The sequence below is a fragment of the Nannospalax galili genome, unplaced genomic scaffold (genome assembly GCF_000622305.1).
Source record: "Nannospalax galili isolate Female #2095 unplaced genomic scaffold, S.galili_v1.0 scaffold816, whole genome shotgun sequence".
Classification (NCBI taxonomy): Eukaryota; Metazoa; Chordata; class Mammalia; order Rodentia; family Spalacidae; genus Nannospalax; species Nannospalax galili.
In genome coordinates, this window is record NW_008338116.1 from 834,243 (window position 1) to 842,419 (window position 8,177).

The window sequence follows — 8,177 nt, forward strand, 5'->3', positions numbered from 1 at the left end:
GAGGAGGAAGGAAGAAGGAAGAAAGGAAACAAGTGAGATATTTTTTAAAAATTATTAAATACCCAGGTCCTGGAGGAGCAGGCTTGTAGTCCCAGCACTCAAGAGCCTGAGGCAGGAGGATCACAAGTTCAAGATTAAATAAATCATGATACATTTATATATTGAGTTACTATATAACTATTAAAACATATATGTTGGAGGGGGTTGGGGATTTAGCTCAGTGGTAGAGCGCTTGCCTAACAAGCACAAGGCCCTGGGTTCGGTCCTCAGCTCTGAAAAAAAAAGAAAAAAAATACATGTTGGGCCAGGCGTGGTGGCATGCACCTTTAATCCCAGCACTTGGAAGGCAGAGGCAGGAGGATCTCTGTGAGTTCGAGGCCAGCCTGTTCTACAGAGCAAGTTCCAGGCCAGCTGGGGCTACAGGAAGACCCTGTCTCCAAAAGACCAAAAATGTGCTTGCTTCAGCAGCACATATACTAAAATTGGAATGATACAGAGAAGACTAGCATAGCCCTGCGCAAGGATAACACGCAAATTCGTGAAGCGTTCCATATTTTTAAAAAAACAAAAAAACAAAAAACAAAACCAAAACAAAACAAAATACATATGGTTGGGAGGTGGGGGAGATGCTTAGTAAGTAAGAGAACTTGCTGTACAAGCATGAAGACCTGAGTTTGAATCCCCAGCACCCATGTAAAAATCCAGGCACTGTCCTGAGCACTTATAACCCCAGCAATGTTGCGGGGCAAGAACAGGGGGATCTCTGGGACTTGCTGGTCACCAGTCTAGGTTCAGTAAGAGACCCTGTTTCAAGGGAGTAAGTTGTATAAAGCCAGAGCAAGACACTCTCTGGCTTCCACATACACCCCACACATACCCCCCCACACACACATACCCCTCATATACACACATAAAGCGTATATACTGATAAGTGAAAAAAGTTAAGATGTACTTGATCCACATTCCCAGAGTCTATATTTGTGAATTTACTTGTTTATTAAAATTTATTTGTAGTGTCAAAAATAGTATTTGCATCACTTCTTTTGGGCTGTTTTGTTTTGTTTCTTGAAACAAGTTCTCACTATGTAGACCACCCTGGCCTTGAACTTGGAGATCTGCCTGTTTCTGCCTCTCAAGTGCTGAGATTAAAGGTGTACAACACCACACTTGGCCGTTTGACTCTCAAGATCTGCGCATGCCCAGCTGAGGCTGTGTATGTATACCTTGTTCTAGCTCTCATAGAATGAACAAGTACCCTTCTACCATGTATTTCACATTTTTGTGCTTTTCTTGGTGATTTCACTATTTAAAATTCCCCCCAGTATTATACTAATGTTTTGTCTAGTGTTCCTAAGCTCAAAAAGGCCGAGATACACTTTCCAGAGAAAACACCTGTGTCAAATTTCATTCAGGCATGAGTTATAATGCTGCTGGTCAGTTCAGTGTTAATATATCAGCAATATTTAGTAGAGTCTTTAAACAGAAATACACACGTTAAAGTTTTGTGTTGATGAGTTTGTGAAAATGTTGTGACCAGCAACTCAGAGAACCATGTGCTTCCCCCGGAGCAATAACTGTATTCATTAACTCATGATTCCTATAATACCTGTACAGAGCAACCAAAATAATGAGAACAGCTGTGTACAAATATATGTGACAGGTAAGTGATCTGCCACTGAGCTACATCCCCTGCTTATCATCATGTAAATAGTGATTATCTTTTTTAATATTTCATTTATTATTTTTATTTTATGTACACAAGTGTATTGCCTGCATGTGTGCAAGTAAGTGCACCTGTGTCATGCAATGTCCCGGAGGTCAGAGGAGGGTGTCAGATGCCCTGGAACCGGAGCTACAGATGGTTGTTAGCCACCATGTGTGTACTGGGAATCGAACCCAGGTCCTTTTCAAGAGTAGTCAGTGTTCTTAAACGCTGAGCCATCTCTCCAGCCCAATAGTGATTACCTCCAATAAGAATGAAGCTGATTTTTTTCCGTTTGTGAAACCAGCATTTATTTTATGACTGATGGCTAAAGTCCTCAAGATGAACTGGGTGTTGCAGCAGCTGCCCTCCCGGGTTTCACGCTTGTTCCCTCACAGAATTCATGTCTGAATCTGTGTCAGACAATTTTTAAGTGCTTCATTCGCCCAGTCCCAGTGCCGTTTTGTCCCTATCCCTTGGTACACTTTCTCTTGCACTTGGCCGAGGCGGCCCTCCGAGGGTGGCAGGCCTCAGAGTCACAACGGCGGCACCTGTGCATCTTATTGTGATGCTTTCATTGTCTTGCTTCTGCTGCAAAAGCCAAAGAGCTTGCATTCTTTTGAATTTTTCCAGCTTTTCCGTCAGTGACTATAGAGCTGCAATTACACGGCATGTATAACTGCAAAGTTAGTCATGTGTAAGACTCCGAGAATAGATCATGCCAATTCAAGGCCTTGGCATCATTTGGGACATCATAAAAGACAGCGAATGGGTCAGCACTAAAGTCCTCCAAGGTCCAGGCAGCATAACTAACCACAGACAAGAGCCCAGTCCTCATGTACCGAGACTCCAGGACAAGTAACTCTGGGCTAATACTGAAAGGTGATTGAGTGCTGTCATGCTGCAAAGGAAATGTGGTGCACGCCTTTAATCCCAGCACTTGGGAGGCAGAGGCAGGCAGATCTCTGTGAGTTCAAGGCCAGCCTGGTCTACACAGGAATTCTAGGACAACTGGGACTACAGGGAGACCCTGTCTCAAAAGCAAACAAAAAACACCTTCAGCCTATTCATTGTCAAACACATGGAAGGGACAATTCTTATTGGCTGAACCATATAACATCAAGTGTTAGCATCTATTACTACCTTAATCAGAGCAGCTATGATTCTCCTGAGAGACTCTTAACAAGATCAGACCTATTGACCAGATGTGGTGGCACACACCTTTAATCTCAGCACTCAAGAGGCAGAGGCAGGCAGATAGATCTGTGTGAGTTCCAGGTTAGCCTGGAAACACATGGAAGGGGCAATTCTTATTGGCTGAACCATATAACATCAAGTGTTAGTTAGCATCTATTACTACCTTAATCAGAGCAGCTATGATTCTCCTGAGAGACTCTTAACAAGATCAGACCTATTGACCAGATGTGGTGGCACACACCTTTAATCTCAGCACTCAAGAGGCAGAGGCAGGCAGATAGATCTGTGTGAGTTCCAGGTTAGCCTGGTCTACATATTGAGTTCCAGGTCAGCCAGTGTTACATAATGAGACTCTGTGTCAAAAAATAAACAAAAAAACCAAACAGATCAGGCCTATTGCCTTGTCTCATAGGAGAGAATAGGGAAGGTCATTAGACCGTCACCTAAGATTCCAGTCACTCCTGCCCCAGCTCCAGGGGCATGTGATTCTTCCTCAGCTACAAGTCTCAGAAGGTGCTAGGAGGAGGAAATTTAACTGAAGGGGGACTCCATCTATGCTACTGTGAGGAACCATCTATCACCCATGCTGTGGGAGAACTTCTCAGTAATGCATCTGTTTTGGGGTCACTTATGTATCTGTAAACACAATAAACTCATTGGTCTACCAAGCTAGACTGGAATGGGATCATTGTTTTCATTTGTCATTGGTGCCCCATCTGGGTCGAGCAGACACTTGCTCACATCTCCCCAGGAAATGTAAAACACAGCCCAGCTCATCTCCAAATGAAGCTTGCTGTCCAGCTGGAAGCTGGGAGGAACCAAGAGTGTCTAGTTAGGCGGAGGCGGCAGGGTGGGCGGTGGTCCCGCAGTCGTGTGACAGTCTCACCCCGAGCTCCCTTTGGGGAATCTGTGTTGTCAACACTCCACCTCACATTACTCACAGACCAGCGGCAGCATTTTTTCATCCCTAGATGGTTTTCTATTCCCCTGAGAGCTTCCCATTTATGCCATCTTGTGAAGGATCCCGGGGGGCTTCATTAATTCCTCAATCCAACCCACAAGTCACGGCTGCTGCTTGTGGGGCAACTCTCCTGTCCTACAGCAGAGACCACGACCGCCAATGCGAAGTTCAAGCAGAAGAGGGCGCCCACTACCTTCGCTCAGGAGAACTGCACAAGACCAGCTAAGCTGGAGTTCAGCCTGACCTTCTGAGCCTGGCAAAGAAACATTGCTGCCACAGGCCTTAGGTGAGGTCCTTACCCTGAGAGTCAAACAGCACTCAGTACAGGCTGACTCCAGAGAATGAAGTCTAATCTGAAGAGTACTCTTTGGTTAAAGGAAAATTTGAGAAGTTTTTGAAATCTGATGCAATGGAGCTACCTTAAGCAACGATTCCAAAAACCAAGGAATTGACTTTCTGAGAGAATGGGGCTGGATTTTAGTAAGAAAGAGCTTCATGAAAAACCTAAAGTCAAATGCATCACTCAGGGGAACACAAAGCAATTAATGCAGGAGAAAAAGAGGATGGTGGTTCCAAGGGAAACAGAAGCAGGGTGCTATTATCCCCGGCTGAGCACAGGCCAAGCCCTCTTCAGCAGGAAAAGGTTTCATTAACTAAATGGCCTGGAAGCTCTTAACACACATGACTCAGGGAGAACATGTTTCTGGGGCAGGCTGATTTAAAATGGGAACCAAAAAATTCTTTCAAAACAAAAACTTCTTATTACCTAAAAAAATCAATAAGAAAATGAAAGTAAGTCAGTAGAACTATGGGCAGAGTATGAACTCTCTGTCTCTCTCTGTCTCTCTCTCTAATACACACACACATACACACACATACACACACACACTCATGTACACATACACACTACAGGTTGCTAAGAAACATTAAGAAATGTTCAACTTCACTTCCCTTATAAATAATCAAATAGAAGTTAAAACAATAGTATAATCTGATTATCAGGTCAGAGAAGATTCAAACACTAATGATACTCAAGGTTAGCCAAAGAGGTTGGGATGTAGCTCAGTGGTAGAGCATCTACTCAGCATATATAACGGCCCAAGTTCAATACCCAGGCCCCTGACCAACAGAAAAACAAAACAAAAAAAGGTTGGATAAGAGGATGATCCGATCTGGAGAGACGGCTCAGTTGTTAAGAGCACTGACTGCTCTTGCAGAGGATCGGGTTTTGATTCCTAGCACCCACATGACAGCCAACAACCATCCCGGTAACTCCAGTTCCAGGGGATCTGACACCTTCTTCTGACTTCTGCAGGCACTGCATGACCCAGTGCACTTACACTGATGCAGACAATACACTCATATACATTAAAAGAAAGGAAAAAAAAAGGTGAGAAAATACAAATTTTAAAACATCAACAAAACCTTTTGTTTGGATTAATTCGTACAACTTTCTTAAGAGGGAAATGTACTAATTTTTATTATATTTTTTAGCTCACCTCCTTTGATCCAGCTTTTTTGTTTTATTTTTTCTGAGACAGGGTCTCACTATGCAGCCCTAGCTAACCTGGAACTAGCTGTGTAGACCAAGCCAGCCTGGGCATCACAGAGAGCCGCATGCCTCTGCCTCCCAAGTGCTGGGATTAAAGTCGTGTGCCACTACACCTGGCTCAGCATTTCTAATAATCTGTGGTGTGTGTGTGTGTGTGTGTGTGTGTGTGTGTGTGTGTACAAGCGTGTGTTCGTGTGTGTGAATGTGGGCACACGCATCCATGGTGTGTTAGTGGAGGTCAGAGGATGACTTCTGCTATTGGTCCTCACCTTCCACCCTGAGACAGGGCCTTTTCATTGATTTTGCCCTGTGTGTTCCAGGCTACCTGTGTATTCCAGGCTACCTGACCCATGAGTTTCTAGGGATGCTCTTGTCTTCCCTTCCTATCTTCCCATAGGAACACCAGGATGGCAGGTGTTCCTAATATGCATCTGACTCTTACTTGGGTTCCAGAAATTTAACTTGGGTCCTTGCAGCAAGTGCTTTGTACCCACTGAACCATCACCCAACCTTGTTTCTAGTAATTTATCTCATAAAACTTTGTAAGTATTCAAGAGCATTTAGTATAACATTGTTCATCATACTAAAAACAAACAAACAAAATACAAAAACTAAGCTGGGTGTGGTGGTGCACACTTTTAGTCCTAGCACTCAGGAGGCAGAGGCAGGCAGATATCTCTGAATTCCAGGCCAGCCAGGGCTATGGGGAGACCCTGTCTCAAAACATAAAGAAACAAAAAATTGTCTAGACAGCCCAACTTTCCATTGATTGAGATTTTTAAGTAGCATTCCATCATTAAGTTGGTGAGATGGCTCAGCAGATAAAGGTATCTGCTGTCAAACCTGAAGTCAATCCCCACATGGTGGAAGGCAAGAACCAACTTGCACAAGTTGTCTATGTCCTCCACATGTATACTATGGCAATACCCTCCCCCCAACACCAAATACATACATACATACATACATACATACATACATACATACATACGTAGATAAAGCAGCTGGATAGATGGCTTAGTAGTTAAGAGCATTTTCTTGCAGAGGACTTGTTTGGTTCCTAGCACCCATATGGCAACCTGTAACTATCTATGACCCTAATTCCAGGAGATCCAGTTCCCTCTTCAGGCCTCTGCAGGCACCGAGCCTGCATGTGACCCACTTGCATACATGCAGGCAAAACACTCATACACATAAAATAAAAACATTTTTTAAAAATAAATAAATTCAAATAAATGCTACATGAGTTTCTGACCATGTGGTTCAGTTTAGAGAGCACTTACCCAGCATGTGTGAGGCTCTAGGTTCAATCTTCTGTACAACACACAAACGTACACACACACACACACGCACACATACTACATAAAGCTGGAGAAGAGGGATCGTGAGTTTTATCCAATGTGACGATATTCAACTTTAAATAAATATACAAAGTACGGAGCACCATGAATAGGGTAGATATGGTGTCTAAGGAGTGGAGGAAAAGGTTCTGTAATTAGTGGAGTTTGTTGCACAACATAGTTAATGAATTAAAAGTCATTGAATCAAAAGTTTAGAATGGTGGGCTGGAGAGATGGCTCAGCGGTTAAGAACACTGTTCTTGCAGAAGACCTGGGTTCGAATTCCAGCACCCACATGGCAGCTAACAAACTGTCCAAAACTCCAGTTCCAGGGGATCCGATGGCCTCTTCTGTCCTCTGCAGGCATTGCATGACACAGGTGCACTTACATACAGGCAGGCAATACATACATACACATGAAATAACAATAATAAAATATTCTTTAAAAAGTTTAGGATGGTTAAAATTATAAATTTTATGTGATGTGAATTTTGTTCAATTAAAAGCTCAGTCAGCAGTCAGGCCAGATGTCTCTGTGAGTTGAAGGCCAACCTGGTCTACATAATGAGTTCCAAGCCAGCCAGAGCTACATAATTGAGACCTTGTCTCAAAAAATGAGGCTCAGTCAGTCAAGATCTGAGTTTAATCCCAGAACCCATTTAAAAAGCCAGGCATGGTCATACATACTTGTAATCCTAGCACTGGGGAAGGAGAGACAAGTAAATCCCTAGGGCTCAATGGTCAGCCAGCCTAGCCTATTCAGTGAGCTCCAGTCTAGGGATAGACCCTGTCTCACAAAACAAGGTGGGGGCTAGAGAGATGGCTCAGTGGTGAAGACCACTAACTACTCTTGCTGAGTACCTAGGTTTAGTTCCCAACACCCATTTAGAGCTGAGCACTCAATGGTCACTTATTCTCAGCTCTTTGACCAGTTATGAGTCTCTGAGTTAACTGCTGCCCACTGTAAAGAGAAGCTTCTCTAGCCAAGGTTGAAGGCAGTAGTAATCTATGGTAAACACAAATGTTTAAAAGGCAATTTGACAACTTGATCATTTTTACAATAATAGTTGAATTCCTTACTAGGGCAACCAAGAACCAACTCCCTGGCCATGGGTCTTCAATCAACTTTACAGAATTTTTTATTAAATTTATTTATTTGTGTATGTAGGTGCACGTGGAGGTCAGAAGACATCTTGCAAGAGTCAGTTCTCTCTTTTTACAGTGGGTCCCAGGGATCAAACTCAGGTTGTCAGGAATAGTGGTAAGCACCTTACCTGGTGAGCCATCTTATTAACTGTGTGGCCTTAAACACCCAAAAGGAAAGTATAACCAAAGATTAAAGGGGCCAATATAATTTTTTAAGAGTCCATATGTTTAGCTAAAGGCTACATAACAAGAAACAATGCCAGATAGGAGATACCTTCCTTT

At 43.2% G+C, this 8,177-nt stretch overlaps 1 non-coding gene across 1 annotated transcript; it reads left to right on the forward strand.

The window, feature by feature from the left end:
* Window positions 1–452: 452 nt before the first annotated feature.
* Window positions 453–558, forward strand: LOC115070338. The gene has a single exon (XR_003849504.1). It is a non-coding gene; the product is annotated as a U6 spliceosomal RNA (small nuclear RNA).
* The last annotated feature ends 7,619 nt before the right edge of the window (window positions 559–8,177 follow it).